The sequence below is a fragment of the Eleutherodactylus coqui genome, chromosome 10 (genome assembly GCF_035609145.1).
Source record: "Eleutherodactylus coqui strain aEleCoq1 chromosome 10, aEleCoq1.hap1, whole genome shotgun sequence".
Classification (NCBI taxonomy): domain Eukaryota; kingdom Metazoa; phylum Chordata; class Amphibia; order Anura; family Eleutherodactylidae; genus Eleutherodactylus; species Eleutherodactylus coqui.
The window spans coordinates 38,655,201-38,681,465 of NC_089846.1; the positions used below are offsets into that span (position 1 = coordinate 38,655,201).

At 40.5% G+C, this 26,265-nt stretch overlaps 1 protein-coding gene across 4 annotated transcripts in view; it reads right to left on the reverse strand.

Annotated features, from left to right (window-relative positions):
• Window positions 1-23,494, reverse strand: part of TNC (tenascin C) — a 117,807-nt gene extending 94,313 nt beyond the window's left edge. For 3 of the 4 annotated variants that reach the window (XM_066580836.1, XM_066580835.1, XM_066580833.1), the window contains exon 1: window positions 23,333-23,493. The gene's annotated coding sequence lies outside the window, so the exon portion shown is untranslated. Of the gene's footprint in view, window positions 1-23,332 lie in introns of all 4 variants that reach the window. The other variant, XM_066580834.1, reaches the window with a different exon arrangement.
• Between the last annotated feature and the right edge of the window lie 2,771 nt (window positions 23,495-26,265).

Genomic DNA, 26,265 nt, shown 5'->3' on the forward strand with positions numbered 1-26,265 from the left:
AGAAGACAGAAGAGATCTATAGAATTTTATTTCCCACAATGTTGTCAAGGAGAGAACAATTCCGACAGGACCAAGTTTAATACATGACCAAAATGCTAAGAAGGTCTTTGACGAGACTCATGTCATGTTGTGGCCAGTCATCCCTCCAAATGTCACTGGATATATTTATGTCCCCATCCAATAATGAGACTCTAGTGAAAAAAATATTTTTGTTTGTTAACACCATTCCGAGATTTATTTTTTTTAGCAGCTTTACATAAATTATGAGCTGAACGCCCTGACAATATAATGATATTTCAGAAAACAATCGGCCGCAGCAATAATTGATGCAGTAGGGGGTTGATTAAATTAGGATCTATCACTTCCTCTAATGGCCTGCGGGCACTGAGATGTTTCAGTACATGCTAATTGCTTTTAATATCACAGAATAGATTTATACGAGCAATCGACATTTGCATGAAATAAAGACTGAGAAGGTAAAAACAAAGTATGTTCCCAATTTACCTAACCTCCTGCTGGACTTCCCCTCCAGAGTAATGACATTTCAAGCTGCTTTTTCACTGCAGTCTTTTCCAAACAAATATCTGACCATCTGGCTTCTATAGTAAATGCTGAAATGGATGAGGTTGGCGAACAACTCACCTTTGTTCTATTGAGCAGGAAATATGCGTGCTTCATGATGTGTAACGGAGAGATCTATCATCTATATCTTACCTTATCTTACCTTATCTATCTATCTCTCTAGCTCATATCTATCTATCAATCTATCTATCTAATCTATCTATCTCATATCAATCTTATCTATCTGTCTTATATCTATATTATCTATCTCTATATCTATCTTATCTATCTATCTATCCCATATCTATCTATCTCCATATCTATGTATCTCCATATCTATCGATCTATTTCCATCTATCTATCTATCTCATATCTATCTATCTCATAATCTCATATCTATCTATCTATCTATCTATCTCATATCTATTTATCTCATATCTATCTATCTAATCTATCTATCTCATATCAATCTTATCTATCTGTCTTATATCTATATTATCTATCTATCTATCTATCTATCTATCTCATAATCTCATATCTATCTATCTATCTATCTATCTATCTATCTATCTATTTCTATCTATCTATCTATCTCATATCTATCTTTCTATCTATGTATCTATCTCTTATCTATCTCATAATCTCATATCTATCTATCTCATATCTATCTATCTCATATCTATCTATCTAATCTATCTATCTCATATCAATCTTATCTATCTGTTTTATATCTACACTACAGTTCAAAAGTTTAGGGTCACATTGAAATGTCCTTATTTTTGAAGGAAAAGCACTGTACTTTTCAATGAAGATAACTTTAAACTAGTCCTAACTTTAAACAAATGCACTCTATACATTGCTAATGTGGTAAATGACTATTCTAGCTGCAAATGCCTGGTTTTTTGTGCAATATCTACAAAGGTGAATAGAGGCCCATTTCCAGCAACTATCACTCCAGTGTTCTAATGGTACAATGTGTTTGCTCATTGGCTCAGAAGGCTAATTGATGATTAGAAAACCCTTGTGCAATCATGTTCACACATCTGAAAACAGTCTAGCTCGTTACAGAAGCTACAAAACTGACCTTCCTGTGAGCAGATTGAGTTTCTGGAGCATCACATTTGTGGGGTCAATTAAACGCTCAAAATGGCCAGAAAAAGAGAACTTTCATCTGAAACTCGACAGTCTATTCTTGTTCTTAGAAATGAAGGCTATTCCATGCGAGAAATTGCTAAGAAATTGAAGATTTCCTACAACGGTGTGTACTACTCCCTTCAGAGGACAGCACAAACAGGCTCTAACCAGAGTAGAAAAAGAAGTGGGAGGCCGCGTTGCACAACTAAGCAAGAAGATAAGCACATTAGAGTCTCTAGTTTGAGAAACAGACGCCTCACAGGTACCCAACTAGCATCTTCATTAAATAGTACCCGCAAAACACCAGTGTCAACATCTACAGTGAAGAGGCGGCTGCGGGATTTTGGGCTTCAGGGCAGAGTGGCAAAGAAAAAGCCATATCTGAGACTGGCCAATAAAAGAAAAAAAGGTTAAGATGAGCAAAAGAACACAGACATTGGACAGAGGAAGACTGGAAAAAAGTGTTGTGGACGGATGAATCCAAGTTTGAGGTGTTTGGATCACAAAGAAGAACGTTTGTGAGACGCAGAACAAATGAAAAGATGCTGGAAGAATGCCTGACGCCATCTGTTAAGCATGGTGGAGGTAATGTGATGGTCTGGGGTTGCTTTGGTGCTGGTAAGGTGGGAGATTTGTACAGGGTAAAAGGGATTCTGAATAAGGAAGGCTATCACTCCATTTTGCAACGCCATGCCATACCCAGTGGACAGCGCTTGATTGGAACCAATTTCATCCTACAACAGGACAATGACCCTAAACACACCTCCAAATTGTGCAAGAACTATTTACAGCAGAAGCAGGCAGCTGGTATTCTATCGGTAATGGAGTGGCCAGCGCAGTCACCAGATCTGAACCCCATTGAGCTGTTGTGGGAGCAGCTTGACCGTATGGTACGCCAGAAGTGCCCATCCAACCAATCCAACTTGTGGGAGATGCTTCTAGAAGCGTGGGGTGCAATTCCACAAGCTTACCTCAACAAATTAACAGCTAGAATGTCAAAGGTGTGCAATGCTGTAATTGCTGCAAAAGGAAGATTCTTTGACGAAAGCAAAGTTTGATGTAAAAACAATGTTATTTCAAATACAAATCATTATTTCTAACCTTGTCAATGTCTTGACTCTATTTTCTATTCATTTCACAACGCATGGTGGTGAATAAGTGTGACTTTTCATGGAAAACACAAAATTGTATGGGTGACCCCAAACTTTTGAACGGTAGTGTATATTATCTATCTATCTATCTATCTATCTATCTATCTATCTATCTATCTATCTATCTATCTATCTCATATCTATCTATCTCATAATCTCATATCTATCTATCTATCTATCTATCTATCTATCTATCTATCTCATATCTATCTATCTATCTATCTATCTCATATCTATCTATCCATCTATCTATCTCCTATCTATCTATCTATCTATCTATCTATCTATCTATCTATCTATCTATCTATCTATCTCCTATCTATCTATCTATCTATCTATCTATCTATCTATCTATCTCCTATCTATCTATCTATCTCCTATCTATCTATCTATCTATCTCCTATCTATCTATCTCTCTCATATCTATCTATCTCCTATCTATCTATCTCTCTCATATCTATCTATCTATCTATCTATTTATCTATCTCATATTTATCTATCTTATCTATCTCATATATATCTATCTTATCTATCTCATATCTATCTATCTTTGCTAAATGCTTTGCCTCAATCGCACCAGTCTTGATATACTCTCAACATTGTTGTATGACTAAACCCTACAAAGTTGTCAGTGTATGAAATCTTGTCACCAACTCTTTGGAATCACTCAGAACGCTTCACTTCCCCATTCTAATGAGGAATAGTAACATAGTATGTAAGGTCGAATGAAGACAATGTCCATCTAGTTCAGCCTGTTTAACCTCCTTGTTGATCCAGAGGAAGGCAAAAAGCCCCAAGAGGCAGAAGCTAATTAGCCCTTTTTGGGGAAAAATTCCTTCCCAACTCCCTAAGGGCTAATCCCTGGATCAACCTTTTATAGTTCCTACCTGTCTGTATACCCGGATCAACAACCTGCTGATCACCTAAAATTTATATCCTGTAATATCCTTCAACACTAGAAAGACATCTAGTCCCCTCTTAAACTCCTCTATGGATTTTTCCATCACCACGTCCTCAGGCAGAGAGTTCCACAGTCTCACTGCTCTTACAGTAAGGAACCCTTTTCTGTGTTGGCGATAAAACCTGTTTTCTTCTAGACATAGCGGATAACCTCTTGTTACCGTCGCAGTCCAGGGTATGAACAGATCGTGGGAGAGATCCTTGTATTGTCCCCTCATGTATTTATACAGAGTTATTTGATCACCCCTTAGCCGATGTTTTCCAGGGTAAATAATCCCAAATCACACTGAAACTGATCAATGGAAGACTTGCTCACTTGATTTTATGCTAAAATCCAAGTCTAATTTCCATGCAAAGACACTCCCATCATCAAGGGGCAGGCATCTCTAATAAAGTGACCATTTTATTTATCCATCTGTCTATCTATTCTTCAATATCTACCTGTGGTTAACTTTTTCTTTCTGTTACTCTTATATCGTCTTCATATCTCTCTTCCAGTACAGTGCATGGAAAATAAATAGGTGCTTATTGGAAAAGTTAAACTAGAGTACCATAGAGTATTATAACATCAATATGCCGTAAGTAATTGATGCAATAGTTTAGGTCTAAATAGTTGAAAGAAAAAATATACTGCACATTCCTTTAAGAGTTTTAGGCTGTTGATCCAGAAAAAGACAAATCAATTTACCCAATAAAATGGACATTACAATTACAATTGCTATGGCTGTGACTTAGTTTCCTACCTGGGAACTCTCTGCATTACATTTATACACTGTAGTATCTATGTTCGTAATGGTTTATATTTCCGGTTTCCTCCCTAGTCTGAAGATGTACTAATAAATTATGTGGGTGTATACAGTAGAGAATCAGTAAGCTTTTTCCATGAGTAAAACTCTATATAAATATCTGTGTGGTACAGACATGGCATGCCTCATTACTAAATATCCACCTACACAACACGCTCGAGTTTTATTTCAACGAGTAGCAGGGCTTTTTGACACAAAGTGCCAAAGATACCGGTAGTTAGTAGGAGCACCGTAAAACACTGCCCTAAAAATAGGACAGCTGCTGCCTGACATTGATCTCTAAGAATTCATCAATTTTTAATAATCAGCCTTGTTTTTCCTGACAGCTAGGATGTCCACATATTCTAAATTCCCTATGAAATAACTAGTTTCTGAGAAGGTAAGGAGAATCTGCAAAAAAGTCACAGAAGAATGTGTACAGACTCCCAAAACCAACTTGTAGGGAAGCATCATTTCCTTTCTTCCAAACCATTTTCCATCTGTGCAATATGTTACGACTAACTGTGGTTTACCAAGAAATCTGCCTTCTGAAGCAGAAAGGAATTGGACGTAAAGTCACCACATCAGCAGTAAAACGGGAACAGTTTTTTCATTGAATCTTTTTAGATGATGTGAAACAAATTAGCAGAAGCCTTCCCTTTCTAATCAGTTAAAGACCTGAATGTAGATGCTTTGAAGTTTAATTATAAGCATTAACTACTCTATGTGTATGTTACTGTCATAGCAAAATGAGAAAGGTCGTAAATAACGTTTTTATGGACGCACCTCTGGCTCTTCAGTACAAAGCAATGGAAAATTAATTGCAGGTTAAGAAATGTAATCAAGGAAACCTCAGAAAGATTGCATGCTGTACATATATTAATAGATTAATTACATCTAATTAATATTGATAGATTAATATAAGTTAATGTATGCATTAATAAGGACAGGTATTATCATGGGAAATACAACACATGAAAGTCATAGTTTTTGCCCACTAATAATATCCATTCTATGAACTGAGAATCCAGACACAGTTATGCTTCAGCTACCATCTTTCACCAACATGTAGAGAAGTCATGGTAGATAATAGGGAACAGTATTGAGCGAACCAATTCGAGCTTTAAGCAAAGTTCTACCCAAAACAAGGTTCTACTGGCTTGGTTCGCTCAACCGTGTCAAAGAGCCATATACGCCCTGTGTAGCACTCTCACAGTGAATATACAGAGCATTTCTTGCTATCATACAGTGTTATACACCAGCTTTAGGGGTTTTGGTGAACTTCCGGTTTGGTTTGAACTAATTCAGACCAAACCAACTTTTTGTAAATGCTCAACAAACTGGCCAAATCAAGCTTTTCACAAGTTGGTCATCACTAATGGATACTCAAGGAATTGAAAGATTGTGGGTTGCCTCTGTTACTGATGGTTATAAATGCATAGATCAAAGTGTTGACGTTAAACTCTTTATTGATTACTATGCACTGTGGGTAGCTTCATCAGGTATTGTCCATTAGGAATAAGCAGGGGTTTAAATTCATGTTTGAGTAGGAAAACCAAAAAAATCAAGGAACGAGAGTCAACAGGTAGAAATGAGCAAACATATAGGTCCTCATAGTAATGCTTACACTGGCCTTTACTGAAGAACTTTAAGGGCAATAATAAATCAACAGTCTCTTTACTTGGCAGCACAGCACGATCGGTTGCAGTGTATGGCAAATGGCAGTTGGTCAGTTTGGCTCTCTAATAATCATGCCCCCCAAGCCATTCTTTTGGTGGAACTTGGCTGACTCAAAGGTGGACAGCTCAGTACTCTTTGGAAGTCAAACCCAAATGCCGGCTATTTTATCCTAGGGGGTTCAGGTCAGTAGCCCTTCTGCATCAAGAACTAACAATACAAGGGTAAGGCCCTATTTAAGGTACTCCCCGAATACATGCACATGAGCCCCTACCATATGCTGCTGCACACTATTGCAATGCTTAGTCAGTTCATAGTAACAGTACAGTAATTTTATATTGGAACCTATTTGGGAATATTTGCAGGTCTAGAGTTAAAAGTGGTTTCTCACGACCTAAAGTTGCTTCACAGCTACTTTGTTCTTGCTGCTGCAGCCAATCATTGACCTTTTATAGCCAGTGATTGGCCACAGCAGCCCCAGTCCTGGACGGCTGCAACCAGGTAGAATAAAGTAGACCTAAGTAATTTTAGGCAGTAGGAAAACCCCTTTAAATTCTGCTGAACTAGATAATAAAGTGGCAACACACTGGGGAGTCAATAATCCCATGCAGACCCTTACATATGGAGGAAAAAATGTTCCTGACATCATTAGGGTTTCCTGTCTGGTTGTCAGGAGTATTTAAACCATCTACTTCAAAAAGTACAAACGTAGCATTGTACAAAAGTCAAGCAAATGATATATTAGGGTTTGTTAAATTAGGATTAGAGGTTTTGTAAAGTAGAAGGTTTATATACCTTAAATACTTGTGACAGTTGTGTTCTTACTGTCAAAATGATCCATCTGGTACCCATTTGAACTAGTATAACAAGGACAGGAGGGGGCACTTTATGAATACAATGCCCGGTAATGTAAGACAGGCTGGTTTGCTGCCATAGTTTCTGAACCTTGTCTATTCTACCTCCCAACCCTCAGGCTGTACACTCTGCACAAGGACGTGTGTCTTTATAGCTTTGCGGTATGTGTATTGTATAGCACCTCTTGGCAGAACCAGACAAAATAAGTTGTTATCCTTAGAAACCTGAGCGTGTGCTGGGAATACCAGACTCTGGCTTCTCGCTTCTGTCTTATTGAATGTCTTGAATAGGATTACAATTTCTTTTTTTAATGATTAATATGATCATTGTGGTTTGCATTGGAAGATGCAACACTCAACCTCAAATTTTACAGTAACAGCAAATTTATATATAAACATGTTAACAATTTAAAGGGACTTTATACGCAAAATACTACTGATGACCAATCCAAAGGATAGGTCATCAATAATTGATTGGTTGGGTTCGCCACTAAGCATCCCGGCCAATCGGCTACTCACAAGGGTATGGAGCAGAAGCCGTTGCTTTGACACATGTGAAGTGGCCAGTGCTTGTAATTTCAGGCTGGGGTCTCATTAAAGTGAATGGGAGCTGTGCCTGTAGTTACAAGTGCCGACCACTATACATAGGTAGGAGCAGAGGCTTCCCTGCGTATCAAGGCACTGATGCCCAATTAGCTGATCGGTCAGGGTCCCGAGCGTTGTACCCCGTCAATCAGCTATTAATGACCTATCCTAAGGATAGGTCATCAATAGTATTTTGTGTGGATGTGAATAGAATTTAAAGTGAATGTCCACTCCTGAAAAAAAAAATTGATTACAAAATTAATTACTTTCAAAGTTTTAGACCTAAAAAAGAACATGATGATAAATGATAGACCTTCACTAAAGTGTCTTGTTTATCACTGAATTCTGCGAGCAACGCCATTAGTTTCTCAAAATAGACATTGAAAATGCATAATTCTGAACACAGCCTGAATGTAATGCCATATATTAAGCCTGGAAATATTAATAAATGTATATTTGGCTGTTTTTCCACAATATGTAGCTTAACAGCTATATATGCAAATTTGTACTTGTTCATGCAGCAGATGTATCCCACCCACGCTATTTGATTATCCATATTTCTAAGTAAATGAGAGTTGGCATGCTTTTCATTTAAAATGGTGCTAAAAACATATCCAAAGAAATTACGCTCTAGCTTGGAATGCAATAATTTATGCAATTAAGAATTTCAATTTAATATTACCGCACAGTGATAAATTATTCTCCACATTCAGTTAAACAACTTCTTATTACTAGTAGTAATAATGAAGCAGATAAGTCTTTAGTATGGGGTTTGATGGTCTAAATCTTCATTTTTAGTTTCAAGGTTTCACACTTCAAGAGGTTGTCCCATCGGAGATAACCGCTGTCAGAATGTGGTTTCTGGGATGATCCGTTGATCACATTGGGTCCTACTCCTAAATAGCTGATGCTTTATCCAGGACAAGGCACAGCCAGCCAGGCAGTTCTCGTGGTAAATGTAATATTACATGGTGGTCATCACATGAATGGCCATCGTTGTAAAACAAGAGTGACTCAAGTCTGACGAGAGTCATTCTTACAGAATGCTTTTCCATTCTAGCTTGTAGAGTGGGGTCCCAAGTGGAGACTCTAGACCCAAAACAGTTCTACTAAATTTGATACATTTGAAGTTCAAGGATGTTGTGGCCATCATATGCACAATAAAATGGTGTCTGAATCAACTTTAACTAGAACTCCTTTCACTTGGTCCTTCACCATATTAACTAAATAGCCGGGAAATATAATTCCTTGAGTCATCCGTTCCTGCCAAGCTCTTAAAAATTATTTGAAGCCATTACTCTGCTAATATTTGCTAACTCCCCCTCATCTTTGGCCAATGCAAATCCCATGTGATAGCCTAGAGACAACCCTGTGGGAACTGTAATGGCGGCCATATAGTTTGGCACACACATTTTATATAACTAGGAGTTGGACTATTAAGTTTTTAAAAAAAGTTCAACTCAAGAACTATATTTAATGGTGATTTCTTTGGCATTTGAAGCTAACAGTCATCCTTGCCAGTCATATCATAAATAATCATTGGTATATTTATGGGCACCTTTAAAATGGTGCCAGCATTTCCATATAAACATGGCTTGTTATGCCTAGAAGAGAAACTACTAGCTGCGATGTTAGACTTGTATATGTGTTGGAGTGTTTTTTCTTGCATTTGGAAAATGGTAAGAATGATTAGTATGTGGAAGAAATGGAATCTAAAAATGGAAGCAGTGTATTGGAGCTAGACGTGTCGTCATGCACCCACCACTGGACATCTTGATAATGCAATTCATTTAAGTATGTTTGACGCAGATAATGGAATATTCGAGTGGAGGAAAGTGTGGGATCACTTGGCATACTTTCACCATTTATGCATGAACACTCAACCTGCATGTGAAAGTATCTCAGGAATGTGGCTTTTGTTTGGTCAGTCGTCATCAGCATCTAGTCCGTCTTCTTATCAAGGACACTCATTGACAAAAAAAAATACTGCACCAAGAAGGAGTAGTTGGAATCAGATGAAACTTTATGTGTAAATGTAATGATAATGTATCTGATTACAATATTACAGTGGAAGGACAAATTTATTAGGGAAACCTGTACAATTTAATGGAGGCTCTAGTAGCCTGTTGAGACCCCTCTAGCCTGGATACATAATGAGATACGGTTGGGCATGGAGGCATACCGGCTCCGTATCTTATCCTACAGCACATTTGCCCACAGATTTTGCAAATGGACCAAAGCTGGCATCCCAGCTGGTCCTATAAAAGCTCAATCAGCGATAAATCTGCCAACCGGGCAGGCCAAGCAAGTGTGGCAAACTGGTGGAGGCATTCCTGAAAAGCCTCTACTACATGTGGGTGAGCGTTATCCTACTGAAAAATGCTTGTATGAAGCCTCGCCATGACAGGCAACACAATACTTATTCCATTCATGAGTAAAATTAATTTTGCTGCACAAGTCATGGCCTCCAATATATATGCTAGTAATATAAGACAGTCCAGTATCTATAAGGTCACTGGCAGACTGGAGTGATTGGGCCGGATAATAGCTAGCTCCATTATAGCCTATGAGGTTATACATATAGACTTTTTCACTCAGGACTCATGGCATGTCCTATTCCTGCCCATTTTATGTATGAGAAATCGGACATGTCAATATGCAGAGTCCATATATATGGGACAGCACATGGACAGGTGTCCTTATGCAGTCTGATGTGAGTTGCTGTAGTATTTGGGGTGTGCGCAAATGCACACCCAATACCGGTGTAATTGGGAATACACTGCACAATTTTGTGGAGAATTGAAAAAAAGAGGGAACTAATTAGGCTGCACAGCCTTTTAAATCATGGCCAGGTGTGTGCCATGCCGATATGAATGGTCCCTGGTAGCACAAAAAGTACAGTAAAATGCGCAGATACGCATGCAACAGCGCAACATTCACTACGCAAAAAGTGTAAACCCACCCTTAGCCTAATATTGTCATCAGATTAAGGTTAGGCGCTAGGTGAGTTGTGTCTGAGGGACTTACATTGGAGAGAATGTGAATACCAGTCTGTTTGTTGTCCTTTAGGGCTTAAACAGATGGGCATGATTTTCATGATCACATAACAGGACAAAACAAAATGATTGATTTCAATGTTTTCGTTTTCACTCGTGGTATTTTCACCCATTCATAGTATAGGCAAAAAAAGATAAGCGAGTATGCTCGCTAAGGCACATTACTCGAGCGAGTAGTGCCTTAGCCGAGTATCTTCCCGCTCGTCTCTAAAGATTAGGGGGCCGGCTGGGGGCGGGGAGCAGCGGGGGAGCAGTGGGGGAGAGCGGGGAGGAACAGAGGGGAAATCTCTCTCTCCCTCTCTCCCCCCTGCTCCCCGCCGCAACTCACCTGTCACCCGCGCCGGCCCCCGAATCTTTAAAGACGAGCAGGGAGATACTCGGCTAAGGCACTACTCGCTCGAGTAATGTGCCTTAGCGAGTATACTCGCTCATCTCTAGCCAGGACCTATCTTCTTGCTTTTCTTTCAAACTTGCACGCACTAGCACAGAGTTTGAGGTGTCCGAGAAGAAAAGAATCCTGGCTCATGCGCAACTTTGCCCATGTCCTGTGATATGGACAGGAATAGTACATGCCATGAGCCCGATGGTTTGCGTGAAAAAGTGTCCATGTGTAGAGGCTCATAGGCTATAATGGGGCCGTGTGCTGTCTGTGGAATTACATTGGTAGCACACGGCCCAAAAATATATTAGTATGCCGGAGGCTTTGGAATCCACTTATATACATGGAGATCTCAAGCTCTTCTGAGCATAAGAAGCACTCAAAATAGAGTAAGATATCTCACTGCCTACAGATGAAATTCCCACCATGTATGGCCGATGAAGAAAGACAAACATGGTCCCTCTACTCATTGTTCCCTCCACCCACAGAGATGTCACATATAGTATCACATAGTGTCAGTGTGAATGTGCTCCATGCAGTTGTCTAAACTTTTTTTCCCTCTGGCTCAGTTTGTTTCTAAGTAGAACCACAAATGAATGTTAAGCTTAGAAGCATAATATCACGGAGCCATCATTGCATTATTCTGACTTTTGGGGTAGGTGTCTGAAACCTAATTTTTCATTCATCAAATTACTCTGCACTATTCTGGCTATGTGAGGCATTTTTATTCTGGGATCTTTGTAACTTCAAAGTCAACTGTGAGTGATAGTTAGTGATACGGCTGCATACCAATGAATGTCTCCGGCAGATAGACCATTCCACAGGGCACTGTCTGTAGAAAATGTATAGGAAGACTAAAATAAATACTTTATTTATGGATGAATGGACTAAACTTAATAACCCCTAGGATGTAAACTGTTAACAAATAGCACTGAGGAATGTTGACTGCCCTTCATAAAGTTATTGAAACTTTTTCTTTAAAGATTGCATCCACGTTTGAGCACCATTTTTCAGTTTAAATATAGATATAACCTGCAGAAAAAAGTTTGACCTTTGTAGCTATCTTGCTCTATTTATTGGACATTCTGAGTAACAGGAATTCTACTCACCCCACTAGCTACGATCTGGCCATGGTGTACAGTCTCCTCCCTGTGTCTGCATGCGCCATCCTATACGCAGCGCAAATGCCAAGGGGAGTGGTTAGCGGTTGCAGACTCAGCAGCAGCTGCCCCTGCGGCCGCCGGACTAGAGCTGCAGGTTGGGTGAGTGCAAAGCCTGTAGGGATGCTACCTGGCTGGAGGCCAATAGGAGGCTGCTATTACTATAGGGACTACTATGCGGGTCACTATTACTACAGGGCCACTAAGAGGGACACAGTAAGTACTAAGGGGGTTCACAATTACTACTGGGGTCACAAGGAGGGTCACTATTTCTACTAAGGCCACTGTTCTTACTGGGACCATTTACTACTGCAGCTACTATGAAGGTCACTGTTAGGGCTCATTCACATGGGTGTAAGTGCATTTCGGTCATGTAACTACACTATATATTTGTGCTATTAAAAATTGCACAAACCTGGGCTTTTCAGCTGCTCCGGTGTGGTTTTATTTGTGCAAATACACTATGTATTTGTGCACACAAAATGAACACAGATAGGCCCATCTAAAGCAGGTTTCTTGTGTATTCACTGCACATTTGCCCTTGCCCATTTACTTCAAAAGACTATACCACTAGTGTAACTATAGGGATGCAGAGGATGTGGTTGCACCCGGGCCCACAAGCCTTAGGGGGACCATAAAGCCTCTCTTCTCCATATAGTAAGCCCAGTACTATAAATAAAGCATTATAGTCGGGGACTCTGTGGCAGATTTTGCATTGGGGCCCAGGAGCTTCAAGTCATGCCTCTGCGTTAGGGGTTAAGAGAAGTTGGGGGGCCCAAGATAAGCCTTTGCACGCAGGCCCGTCAGCCTTTAGCTACACCCCTGGACTATACTATGGACTGTAACTGAGGATCAGGACTTTACAGAATGTGATTGAGGATCAGGATTATATTATAGACTGTAACTGATCATCCAGCCTATACAGACTGTAACTGAGAATTAGACTATACTATAAACTGTAACCAAGGGTCAGGACTACATTATAGACTGTAACCGAGGATGAGGACTACACTATAGACTGTGACTGAGGGTGAACACTATACTATAGACTGTGACTGAGGATCAGGATTATACTATAGATTGTGACTGAGCATCAGGACTATACAAAGCATAAGTGAGGATCAGCACTATACTATAGACTGTAACAAAGGATCAGCACTATACTATAGACTGTACATAAGGATCAGGCCTTTACAGACTATAACTGAGGATGAGGACTATACTATAGACTGTAATTGAGGATCAGGACTATACAGACTGTAACCAAGGACCAGGACTATACTCTAAGCTGTAACTGAGGATAAGGACTATGCTATAGATTGTGCTTGAGGATGAGGATTATACTATAGACTATAACTGAGGATGAGGACTATACTATAGACTGTAACTGAGGATCAGGACTATGCTATAGACTGTGCTTAAGGATGAGGACTGTACTATAGACTATACCTGAGGATGAGAACTATACTACTGACTGTGCCTGACAATCAGGACTATACCATAGACTGTAACTAAGGATAAAGACTATGCTATAGACTGTCCTTGAGGATGAGGACTATACTATAGACTTCAACTGAAGATTAATCCAAAAATGTTTCTAGGAGAGATTATGCCGCCTCAGAGGAGGAACCAGTCAAAACCCAATGGATTTTGCCTCGCATCCACTGCTGGAAGGCATTTGTACACCGATTTGATGTATGCCTCAACTACCACAAATGTAGAAATATAAAAAAGTTACAGATAAAAAAAATGGCAAATTATTTGTGAGTCTTAGTATTCAAATGTACAAGTCTGCCTGCATCAATATATCATTGTGTTTCAATTACTGACAACTGGGCAGAGCAGTGTTAACTGATTTGCATATCAAGTGGAAATACAAGTCACACCTACATTATATTGTAGAAAAGCATATAGATTTCCACTTGGATATTTATTACATTGGATGTATGCTACTGTATATTTTGTGCACAATTGTCACTTGTATATTAAAAGCAACGTCATGTACAGTACATAAGCATTGCACCATTTTCAAAAAAGGACCCTATGGACAAAAAATACTTGGTGCGTTAAGTCAGAATTGGCACCTCTTGCAGTTAAAGCATTGACCCCTCTCCACACGTAGCCTCAGCTTTGCACCACTCTCCATTCCTTGTAAATACAATAGTGCCCCCTGAAGGCCACGTGCACACGAATGGGTTGGATTCTGCATGTGAGAGCCCACATACGTGCCTCTATTTAATCTGTATGTGGATAGTCCGGACGACTCGCCGTCGGACATGCGCAGTACAGATTTTTTTTTAATCTCTGTTTTTCCCATACCATCGCTAGGCAATGATGCAGAATTAGCAACCTTTCTGCAATGTCAATTAAGGAAGGGCCTTAGGTCGGACGGCTTCCATTGACTTCAATGAAAGCCATCTGCGCGTAATCCACGCAAAATTGACATGCGAATGTTCTATTCTTGCTAATGGATGCGGATTGCCGTGGATCGTCCGTGCGGGTGACGATCGCGAATTCCGCAATCCGAATCTGCCTATGTGCAGCTGGTCGAACCCTTGTAATCACAGCATTGCTCCCTTGTAGTCAAATCAGTGCTTTCCTCCTTTCTCCCTTTAAGTCAAGTTCCTTCCTACCTTTAACCTTGTAGTCACAGCAATTTCTTCCTACCTTTACGCCTTGTAGACATAGCAATGTCGTCCTTCCTTCTACCATAGTCACAGCACAGTCTCCCCCACACCCATATAAGCACTTCCCACATGCTTACACGATGTGCCCAATGCTTCCGGCTCATGCATGGTGGTAGTACTTCTTTTGCCCAGCAGGAGTACTTATGAGCATCTCTGCCAGCTGCTATTGAGCACTCTGCTAACGGAACTGTTCATTAAGGTCCATGCCCAGAGTGCCTACTGGAAAATCCCCTCATTTACATAATTGTCTTGTTCATAAATATAGAGAACAGTGGAAAGCACACACTTTCTGACTCCGCAGACTTGTCTTTAAAATGGAAAGAAATATAATAAATGAAAAAAAAAAATCTGTTGAATCAGGTAGTTCTGCCTGTCTGGCCAAAACTTAAATTCTAACAATGTGGGCATCTCCATATAACGGGCAGGCTTTCTGCTTACTGCATGGGAAACATTCCTGGAAGGTGTTACGAGGCCAAAGACATCACACACCCAGAAACTCCTGTTTCCTTCCAAGTACTGAGCTTCAGCTGTCAAATTATTCTTTCCATTTTCACTTGTGATTTGCTTCCAGTGGCAGATACAAATTTTATAGAATTCCAATTCACAGTTTATTTCTTTTTTTCCAGAAGTTCATTCTTCTTTCAAGTGGATGTCAGAAATGGTTATTTCAGGCTATGCAGAAAGACATTATGGCTGCGAATGACTATACAAACATGTTGAATGTCATTCTCCTTCAATGTTAAAGTTACGAGCTGAACATATATACTCTTGTCCTCCGTGTCAAGGAGATCTCAGATAAATTTAGCGAAAGAGAAATAGAATATATAGAGGAAGATTAAGCACCTACTACTGCGTCCTACAGTATTTGCTGGTCTTACTATACAAGCTCTTAAAAGGAAGGTGGATCAGCTGTTCAAACAAAGTTACTTCATGCCTTAAGGATATGACTTGCAGACACTTGCAGGACTAACCTAATTCTTGCAATGTTCTCTAGAACAGTAATAAAGTGGATGAGAGTGTTGGAACACTGATGAAAGGGTAGATACAAAGTGTTGATATGTTGTAAAGCTATTTTAATAGTAGCGTACGAACCAAACAAGTAATCCTACTACACCCTATAGTAATTGCACTACGTAGTTGTGCAATAACAAAGCAAAATGTGTGGTTCACTGCTATACGCTACTGGAATCATACATTCTATCTGCTAAAAGGGGTTAAATAGGGCTGAAAAAAGATATATTTCCATCCAGTTCAGCCTATTACCCTCCAATGTTGATCCAGAGGAAGGCAAAAAAAAAACCAATGAGGTAGAAGCCAATTTTCCCCATTTAAGGGAAAAAAGTCCTTCCTGACTCCAATCTGGCAATCGGAATAATCCCCGGATCACCGACCCTTCTGAAGTTATTAGTGATAATAGCATATAACATTGTATCACTCTAGAAAGGCGTCCAGCTCCCTCTTAAACTCTTTTATCGAATTTGCCAATTATTGGACAATATGATTCCTTTAGTGCCCCCTGTACTAAAATAAGAAGATAAGCAGTACTTACCTGTTTCCTGCTGCCACAGTCCACCCTCAACTTTGCTAATGTCTCGGTGTTTGTTATGACAGATGATGTCAGCGGAAGTCAGATGACCATTGCAGCTAATCAGAGGCTGCAGCATTACCGCTCGTTCTCCTAGCATCACATCCCAAGCACTATGATGCCAGGAGTTCAGAGTTCAGCTTCTGATTGGACGCAGCAGTTTTCTGACATCCAATGACATCATCTGTCACAGCAGGTGTCGGGACCACAGTAGGGCTACCATGCTGGATTGTGGCAACAGGGAAGGGTAAGTTCTGCTCCTTTTCTTATTATTGCATAGGGGACATTAAAGGGGGTCATGTTGCCCAATAACTGTTTATTTTACTAGTGACTTTAAAGGGGTTGTCCCGCGCCGAAACGTGTTTTTTTTTTTTAACCCCCCCCCCCCCCCCCGTTCGGCGCGAGACAACCCCGATGCAGGGGTTAAAAAAACAAACCGCTCAGCGCTTACCTGAATCCCGGCGGTCCGGCGTCTTCATACTTACCTGCTGAAGATGGCCGCCGGGGTCTGTTCCCTCCGTGGACTGCAGCTCTTCTGTGCGGTCCATTGCCGATTCCAGCCTCCTGATTGGCTGGAATCGGCACGTGACGGGGCGGAGCTACACGGAGCCGGCATTCTGCACGAGCGGCTCCATTGAAGAGAGCAGAAGACCCGGACTGTGCAAGCGCGGCTAATTTGGCCATCGGAGGGCGAAAATTAGTCGGCTCCATGGGAACGAGGACGCTAGCAACGGAGCAGGTAAGTAAAAAACTTTTTGTAACTTCTGTATGGCTCATAATTAATGCACAATGTACATTACAAAGTGCATTAATATGGCCATACAGAAGTGTATAGACCCACTTGCTGCCGCGGGACAACCCCTTTAAGGAATTCATTTGCCATTAGAGGAATAGAATAGAAGAGAAAGAAAGAAAGAAAGAAAGAAAGAAAGAAAAGGAAGAAAAAGAAAGAGGAAGAGAAAGAAAGAAAGAGGAAGAGAAAGAAGAGAAAGGAACAAAGAGGAAGAGAAAGAAGAGAAAGAAAGAAAGAAAGAAAGACAGAAAGAAAGAAAGAAAGAAAGAAAGAAAGAAAGAAAGAAAGAAAGAAAGACTGGAATAAGTAGTAAAGGAAGAGGTGAAGTGGGGCCAGCAGAAAGCATGAGTTATTGCTGAGCAATCCTGTGTGGTTTCTTCTTTCATTGTTTATGTCTGGTATCCAATGGAGATGTCCATGCCAGTCTATGCAGAGTGGAAAGCCTTCATTTTATTGGTTTCCTAATTCCCTACTGTAGCATCTGTGAGGGAATCTTGTGCAGATAAAGTGGGATCACTGCACACAATCTGCAGTAGTGTTCTTAAAATTACCACCCAGTTATGTCCTACCTTATCGTTCTGCTTGGCTCAAAATATCCAGAAATAGGTGGGGCAAGATGACCAGCAGTACAAAAAAATGTAGTGTTATTCACAAGTATAAGCTGATCATCTTGTGCCTAGCAAAACAGTAAAGAAGGACACCTCTGTTTATATTTAGGCCCCATGGCCAGCATTCATTGGTGATACCATTCTCTTTTCTGGATGCAGAATGTGCTTTTCCACCCAGATGCATCCTGAAAAAAGATATCCGTTAAATGGATTCCATAATAGTCAGTGGGAAACGGATGCCATTGCATTACATCCATCACAGGCATCCATTTAACAGACATGTTATGGACTTTCCAAAAACTTTTCATGGTGTATGAGTTAAACTGATAGCATTATAGCCATGGGGTGATAGATGCATTAAGCAGATGAGTAATAGTGGCATCCGTCACCCATAGTCTATAGGGGCATGCATTTAATGGATATCATTTTTTACAGGTTGGAATGATATCTTCTTGTATCAGTGACAGATGCCAATGTGAGGCATCCATCACAACCTCTGTTAAACACATTCGGCCAGAGTTTTTCCCAACACACGCCATTAACGCAGTATGAAAAGAGCCGAACGCTGACTTCAAAAATGTTCTATGATGCACAAGTTTAATGTTCTCCCAATAGAGGACTATGCTACAAGATCTCAGACTCGAGTTGTCAATCTCATTGCAGCAGCCCCATCCACACTAAATCCCTATATTGCAAACATTACAGACAAGAGATTAGGGTTTGGTTTAGAGAACATAAGTATTTTATTACTTCAGATGCATAGTTGTGCATAATTTAGTATACCATGTTGTATTACAACATTTTTCATCTCTGTTTTGCCCCTAGCAACCTCTGCCTGTACAGGTAAATGGAAAACTAACTAATGAGAGAAATTCCATTTTTCTTGTGTCATCAAAATTACAGTCTAAGGAAAAAGCCCCTAGAACTCTTACTTCACAGACTGGAATTTTCCATTTTTTTTAGTGTATTGTATATTTAAAGAGAACATCTGGTTAAGAGGCACTTAACGTAAATATGATGAAATTGCTTATAGAGCCCCTCGCTGACTTCAAATTGTGGTTAGATTGATTTCCTGTCAGCAAGCTATAGACCGCCATTTACAAATATGACTCAGACTGTAGACCATCATCGGACTCCATTCTGTGACTTTCTAGCTGCTACAAAACTATAATTTGCAGCATGCTGAGGACTGAAGTCTTTTAACAGCTGGAGAACCGCAAGTGGAGACCACTACTATGTCGTATTGTGGTACAGGCTCTCAAGAAAGCTTATTGGATTACCACAGATTGGGTTAATGAAGTTCTCCTCATTCATTTACTGTATGGGATAACTGTTGTCAAGATAACCTTCCCCTTGCTCATAGTCAGTTTGGTGCCAGACAGACTTTGATTGGATTAGGTAAGCCATGTCTGAGAGTCTGGATGCTACTGAAACATTTCCTGGCAACTACAGTCTTTTCAGTTGAGTTATCAGTCAACAAGTCTCTACATCAGTCTATCTCACATTAGGGTCCTCTTAGACGAACTGATTCTTGTTTGATTGAGGGACTGACGTCACCACTAGCTTGTTCGCTCTCGTGCAGCCTGCTTAGACAGGCAAATGCATCGTTGGCTCATTCAAATGAGAATCGTTCAGAATTGTTCAGTCTTTCACACTTGCTGTGAATGTGAAAGACTGAAGGATTGCTGATTAAACTGAATGAAAAGCGAATGAGCCAACAATGATTTTTATGGCTGCATAAAATGAGCGACGAATGAAAAGTGAACGGTTATCATTCGTCATTCAGTCATTGGCTCGCATGTAGACTGAATGAATATCGTTCATTTTCACTGGTGTGAATGGTTTTTTGAATGATAATCGTTCCGTCTAAAAGTACCTTAACTTATGTCTTCATCTGAAGACACTAAATTGATGACAAAGAAGGGGCAATGAGTGTAGGCAGGACCTAAACTATGGCTTTCTCTATCTTATTGTCGCACCAATCACGTTTTCAAAAATAAATATACATGGACCAATATTTTAGAGAATTGCCAGTATTCACATTCCTTAAAGGGAATCTCTTAAAGGGGTTGTCTCGCGGCAGCAAGTGGGGTTATACACTTCTGTATGGCCATATTAATGCACTTTGTAATATACATCGTGCATTAATTATGAGCCATACAGAAGTTATTCACTTACCTGCTCCGTTGCTGGCGTCCCCGTCTCCATGGCTCCGTCTAATTTCGGTGTCTTCTTGCTTTTTTAAATGCGCTTGCGCAGATGGGTCTTCTCCCTTCGGCTTGGCACCATCGGCATTTTGGCTCCACCCCCTTGTACGCGTCATCGCGTAGCTCCGCCCCGTCACATGTGCCGATTCCAGCCTCCTGATTGGCTGGAATCGGCACATGTGACAGGGGAGGAGCTACGTGATGATGCGTACAAGGGGGCGGAGCCAAAACGCAGATGGTGCCAAGCCGAGCCGAAGGGAGAAGACCCATCTGCGCAAGCGCGTCTAAAAAAGCAAGAAGACACCGAAATTAGACGGAGCCATGGAGACGGGGACGCCAGCAACGGAGCAGGTAAGTGAATAACTTCTGTATGGCTCATAATTAATGCATGATGTATATTACAAAGTGCATTAATATGGCCATACAGAAGTACTTAACCCCACTTGCTTTCGCGAGACAACACCTTTAAGTCCTATAAGTCCTGTAAACTAGAATTAAAGGCTCATACTGTAGGAACTGAAACCCTGAATCCAGGGATGTTACTATTATACTTACCTTCTTCAACATTATTTTGCTGTCCTCTTGCAAAGGTGGGACTGCATATAAACCATGGACTACATAGGCATGTGCATAGAGTGACAGAATTAGCTTTTGCATATGCCTATTTAGTGCCCAGTTGGCTTTACAAGAGGACAGTGGGGAAACGCTGAGGAGGGTAGGTATAGTAGTCACATCCCTGGATTTAGTGTTTCAGCTCCAACGAGTCCATAACTTTAGTTCGTAGGTACTGACTAGAGATGAGCAAGCATGCTCAGTAAGGTGAGTTACTCGAGTGAGCCTCAGAGGGGAGCGGGGGGAGAGTGAGAGAGATCTCTTCCCCCCACTACACCCTACCGCTTGCCGCTAGGGTCTAGCGGGGGTAAGAGATCTCTCTCACTCTCCCCCCACTCCCCTCCACTCTCCCCCACCGCCCCCGCTGCCCCCGAGCACGCTCGGAGGAGAAGGCGGTTACTCGTGATGAGCGAGGCTCACTCGAGTAACTCACTTTACTGAGCATGCTCGCTCATCTCTAGTACTGACTGATTCCCATTAATATCAATGTCATTGCTGGGATTTCCATCACCTGGAGCAAAGCTTTTTTCTGGTACCCAAGTTCCATATCTAAAAACCATGAGCAAAATAGAATGGCATGTTGTTGCCTCCCATGACATTTAGGCACATGCCCCTTCCTTTAGCTACACCCCTGCTTAAGATATTCTCTAAAGTACCTACAAATTAGATGTTTCTTATGTTAAAAAAAGCCTAATGAAACAACACAGAACTTCCTTACACATAATCTGGATCAGTTTGCCCCAGGGTTACTGCTACCCTTTCCTTCATCCAATACTCAGATTCAGATCACTGCTTTAGTACTGAGTTTGCCCCAGGGTTACTGCTACCCTTTCCTTCATCCAATACTTAGATTTAGATCACTGTTTTAGTACTGTATCTAAACTCCTTGTCCAAGGCACAGATGGTGGTTGGCACCCTTGACACCCAGCACATGTTACCCAACTTCCTCCTAGCTCCACCCCTATTTTGCCCAAACACATTTACAGCTCAATTTTTACTTTAGACCAACAATTCAAATGATCATTAAATCACATAATCCCACAAATTTGTATTAAACAAAACTGAACAAAACTTTAAAAACCGGTCAACTTTTTTTCCATCTTGGATGGTAAGTAAAAATCAAACAAAAGTCTCAATGAGATCTCCCACAACTCTAGTCACGTGGCATGAAAGAAAGCGATGCTCTATTCACTGTGTAAAAAAGCAATGATAAAGGATACTGAGCTGCTTTCTAGACAGGGAACACAGGTCAGCGACCAGCCGGCTAATAACAGTAAAAGGAACACTGCAACTCAATCCCTCTGGACCACAAGGAGAGCATTCCAAAAATAAGTTTGAATGAGTGAACTCTGTGTGATGTTTAGTGAGGTCTTCCCATTGTGCACTGCTGTCTTGCTTGTACAAGCATAATACAGTATGCTTTCATTGAGCTTTACAGCTTCCACATGATGTCAAAGACTAGCCCTACTCAGTATACAGTCAGCATTAAACTTTGTATAAACTTTTTGTGCTGTCATAATGGGAAAGGTTTATTTCAGGTCCTTAGCAGCAGAGAGAAACACTGGTTAACATGATCTCCAAGAGCAGCACTTCCATCCTTGCAACTACTTAATATACAGTAGCTGAACTTTTGTTCTTCGGGACTTGAGGACGTAGACATCTCTCTATGTGCCCTGGGGCAAGATAGTACTTCTCATAGAACAAACCATCAAACTACATTCTGTCAGTGAATACTATAAGGCAAGCAACTGGAGGCGCCTTCAAAGCATCAATGAACTTCTTAAGACTTTGAAATTGGTTGATACAACTGTTATTTAGCAAAAAAGAATGAAAAACGTACTAGCCATATTTGTACCGACTAGCCTATGAACCAAGGAACCGTGGATTAAAAGTTCTATGATGGAAAGGGTAAGTAAAGGGATTTTTATTTGCAAAATGTCTTTCATGTACACCCAATTATACCAAAGCCATTTAGCAACTTCACTCCCTAGTGAGACTGATCTTTTTATCTAAATGCCAACCTCGGAAGAGGCATTAGTGCCACCCTCCTGTTTTAGTAAAAGGCTTTCTGCTGAGTATACAACGAAGGAATAATGTTCTTCTCTCAAACCTTTAAATCAAGCTGTTTTAATTAAACTTATTTCCACAAGAATTTAAGAACACAGCAGACATGTCCCAGGTATGTATTATACCCCATCACAATAGAAAACGTAAAAAGCAGCTGCGCCAGATAAAGGTTCAATTTCCCGTTGTTTGTATGTGTTAGAATAATAATCTAATTGACATGTAGGTAGACAAAAAAAAAAAGAGTTGAAATAATTCATAAAACCGGAGATAAAATGAACATAAAAGACAGAAAGTATCCCAAAAAAAAAAAAAATCAATATTAGAAGTCGAAATTAAACTCTTTCTACCAAAGTTTTGGAAAAATATATATTTTTTTACATTTTTTGATACAATGTTTAAAAAGTAAAGATCAAATACATGAGAGTTTTCATTCAAGCACATGAGGTTATATAGATGATATAAAAAGCTTACCTTGAAAACTGGAATATATTAGGTCCTACAAAGTGCAGCCATTAAGATGATTGCAGGAGGAAGCCCAGTATATCTCCTACTGCTCTGCGAAAAGTTTGGTACAGGAGTAAGGTGCTTGAATGAGTGAGATGCTTGATAAGAAGAGGCTTGAGTGCTGAGCACATGCAGTCAGCTCAAGCTTTATATAGTTAGGCTGCCAGTCCTAGTGCGTCGTTCATTGCTTTGTAATGGGATGCCTTAAGGCAGGCTTTCCTTTCTTTATTAAAGGAACAGCTTCCACTTGGAACTGCTTAAGCTTTCCAGTGTGGGACAGACATGCAAAAGGTATTTGCAGCTTACCATGTAAGGATACGGCAAATGAAGTATTATTTAAGAAATGTAAATGACTCAGCTGTGCAAGAGTGACACAGAGAAGTAATACATTTTCTTGATCAAATCCCTTAGGCATTCTGCATCTGTTCGACTTTTCACTGTGTTTTCCTGAAATCGACCCCCCTTTTCCCCTTTTTCCTTTGTTTCTGTCATCATTGTGATATCCTATGTACAATAATCCCACTGTGAAATTGGTCCCGGAAAAAAAGTTAGTCTTGGAATGTGGAGCTGTGTTCTGTATTTGCACACTATTAGTCTGTCATTGCTAAAAGTTACTAGAAATTGTGAAAGTTTGAATATTATTGAGCATCATACAAAAGTTTGGGAAGTGTTAACATTCACTGGTTCATTTATGTTTCTTGGAAAGCACCAGCAGAAAATAAAATGTTTCCAAAACTTTTAATTGGTATCATAAATGTACAGTATATACAGACTGCAGCCAAAAAGACAGAAAAGACATTGCTATATCTCAATACTGGGGTCCTTATATTGAAATTACAATAGCGTACTTGATTAGGAAGGCATGGATGTGCTACATGGTGGTATGGCACGTGGCTCCTGGGGGCTCGGAACATGGAGTTCAATTTTCTGCTGTGGCCCCTGCAAGAGATAGAGTAAAACCGAATTGCAAAGTTGAAGAGTAGCATGTGAGAAGTAGAAGTCCTTTTAGATGTCTCTCTAAATCCCGTGGGACCGCTGCTATTACTGAAGTAAGGAAAGTGCACTCAGAGTGTCCTCCTTCTGCTACAATAGGGGCAGATCATCCCCGATGTCATCCACCATCATATGGAGGAGATGCAGATACCGATCCGCATCGAACGTTCCTGGAATGAATACAGATCCAAAGATGGCTTCATGCATGTTTCGTAGCGAAAGGAGCCTACTTCGGGTACACTTAGCTTACTTCAGTCATAGAAGCGTTCCCACGGGACTTAAGAGAGACGTGGAAAGTGCATTTTTGCTACTCACATGCTGCTCTTCAACTTTGCAATTGGGTTTTACTCTCTATCTGTTACAGGGGCCACAACACAAAATAGAAATCGATGTTTGAGGGCCCATAGGGGCCCATGTGCCACACCATCATGTAGAGCATCCATGTCTTCCTATTCCAGTACACTATTATTACTTTAATATAGGATACCAGAAACATGGATTTCAATTTTGTGGTGTGGCCCATGTAGGAGACAGAGAGTAAATTCCAACTGCAAAGTTGAAGAGTAGGAAGTGAGAAGCAGAAATCCACTTTCAGTGGAATTGCTGCTATGACTGAAGTAAGGGAAGTATACTCGAAGTGGCCTCCTTTTGCTACGATGCATGCATGGAGCCATCGTTGGACTTGTGTTCATTCCAGGGACTCTCAACACGGAGCAGTACCTGAATCTCCTGTAGACTACATTGGATGACTTCCTGGACAATCTGCCCCTATCGTAGCAGATGGAGGCCACGTTGAGTATGTTGTCCTTACTTCAGTCATAGCAGCGGTCCAACTGCACTTAGAGAGAAGTGGATTTCTGCTTCTCACATGCTGCTCTTCAACTCTGCAGTTGGGTTTTACTCTCTATCTCTTACAGGGGCCACAACACCAAATTGATATCCATGATCCCGGGCCCCCAGGGGCCTATGTGCTCAAGTACACTATTGTTATTTCATGTAGGACACCAGTATTGAGATAGTCCATGCTTACTACTGTAACGCAAGGACAGATGGGCTCTATTGCCTTTCTGTCTTGAACATTACAGAGTCAATGATGTGCAGTCATGTAATGTCTATTTGTTATCCCTCTTACTCATGTCATTGTCTTACAATCTGTTGCAGATGGGTGGTTTACCAGGAGCAGTGGGATTGTCAGAGCTACTATTTAGCCCTTTATCTCACACCGGGAATACCTAAAGTACACTAGAAAATGCTTACATTGCTTAATTTGGCATAGATTAAGCAAAAGAACTCAATATACAGTAGATTACAGTTTATATCAGTTTCCAGAGAGAGTATCTCTTGTGTGAAATGTTTTATATGACTACTCATTAGGATTAGGCTGATGTACCTATCTACCATCTGGCTTTCATAGAACTAACAGCAGGGCAGACATGTAGTTTCACAAAGAGTTGCCCTGCAATAATGATATTTCCTATTCACCTCACCAATCACGTACTAAGTCATGAAACATTCAGTATGTAACAACTTGAACTAATATAGAGTCATTTATTACTGACCAGTAGTATATCATAAACTTTGGAAAGTTACAGCATGGGGTATGCATTCCAATAGCTCAAAGTTTATGGATATGGTTAATGGTTAATCTTTATTGGTGATTAGTCTTGAATATAAATCTTAGTTCAGTTCATATTACATATTAAAAGCTGCGCCCATTCTATGCATTTAAATGGACTGTCCAAAATAAAACACAAAAACTGAATAAACAGCGCCACAGCTGTCCACAGGTTCTGTCTGGTACTACAGCTCAGCAATAAGACGGACTGCACGCTGAGTTCTCTGCGGGCAGCGCTGGTAACATTCTTTCAGCTGCTATTCCGCTGGAGATCAATTGTGATGTATTTAGA